Raw genomic sequence first — 1,377 nt, 5'->3', positions numbered from 1 at the left:
CAATTTTCTACTAATTTTCTCTTATTAATTTTCTTCCTTACCAGGAATCCTCAAATCATCTTTTCATGATCACCCATCTGCCCAAGCTTTGCTTTTTCAGGTATTTTATTTTTTTATTTTTAATTTTGTAATTTTCTTTTTGAAGTGTGTTTTCATTTATAATTGTTTTTTTTTTTTTTTTTTTAAAAAAAGGATGTAAGAGATTTGGAGATAAATGATGGAGATTCATTTGAAAGATTGTTTGAAGGAAGATTGATTTTGGAGAATAATGATTATCCAGGCACAGGGGCAAACAATCACCATGATCCAAAGTCTCCTGCAAAACCATAATTTTTAGTTTAAATGTTAAATATATATGTATTTTTGAGTCTTAACCAAATTTTAGAAATAAAGGAATTTATTGTTTTAAAATTTATTCTTTCTATTTCTATTAAACTTTGGTTAAGATTTCAAACAAAGAATTGTTATGGGGTGCCTTTGTAGAGAAAAATAGGTAACAAGTTTATTAGAAAATTGAAGGAGTGGAAAAGAAAAGAAAAGGGCAATTCTGTCTTTTTACTTTGTTTCTTTTTAGTCTCCTAATAAATGAGTGCAATGGTTTACTTTTGTGCAGAAAAAACAGTATTTGTTTGTACTTTTTCCTTTGTAATATATACAAGTTTATTGGCTTAATTATTGAATATCCTATTCAATTCACTGCTTTGTGTTCCAACTTTCTTTAGTAATAGATTTTTAAAGAATGATAATTTTAATCCCTATACTTATACTTTAGTTTATTATTTTTAGTCCATTCAAGTTTGATGATTTATTCTTCTACATACTAAAGTTCTTACCATGAATGAAGAGTGAAAAGAAATCCAATATAGCAAATTATCTATACAAAATTCAATATGCGGATTAACTGTGTCACTAAAATTTTGGACAATTGCAATTGGAAGCACTGATGCAACTAATAATTAATTGCATAATAATATTTTTAAGAAATTGCAAATATAATAAAATTATTGACGATAAGTCTATCATTGATAGATTTCTATGAACAATATAGTCTCTATCACTAATAGACTCTAAAGGTTGAATCTAAATTTTGCTGTATCTGTAAAAAAAGATTTTATATCTGTAAATACTTTTGATCTGATTGTTATATTTACAACTGCGCTTAAAATTTTAGATGTCATCTCATAAACGATATCTTGATCAAGCTAGTTTTTGGGGTGAGTCTGAAGTTGTTGTGAAAGGCATACATCCTTCCAAAGTTGTAAATATGGTAATTCAATAACATGGGCAACTGTTAAGTTTTAATCAATTGACATAATAAAACTTTTCAAAATGGCATAGGAATTAATTAATTTAAATTTAAAATCAGAATAAAAATAT

At 26.0% G+C, this 1,377-nt stretch overlaps 1 long non-coding RNA gene across 1 annotated transcript; it reads left to right on the top strand.

Moving 5' to 3' along the window:
* On the top strand, positions 1–696 carry LOC150032960 (uncharacterized). Its single transcript, XR_016524358.1, has 2 exons — positions 1–100; positions 193–696. It is a non-coding gene; the product is annotated as an uncharacterized LOC150032960 (long non-coding RNA).
* Positions 697–1,377: the final 681 nt, after the last annotated feature.

Source organism: Benincasa hispida, chromosome 11 (assembly GCF_027475165.1).
Source record: "Benincasa hispida cultivar pf3 chromosome 11, pf3_genome.v1.1, whole genome shotgun sequence".
NCBI lineage: Eukaryota > Viridiplantae > Streptophyta > Magnoliopsida > Cucurbitales > Cucurbitaceae > Benincasa > Benincasa hispida.
The sequence above is the reverse complement of the archived record's forward strand: the minus strand, read 5'-3'. Positions and strand labels throughout refer to the sequence as shown.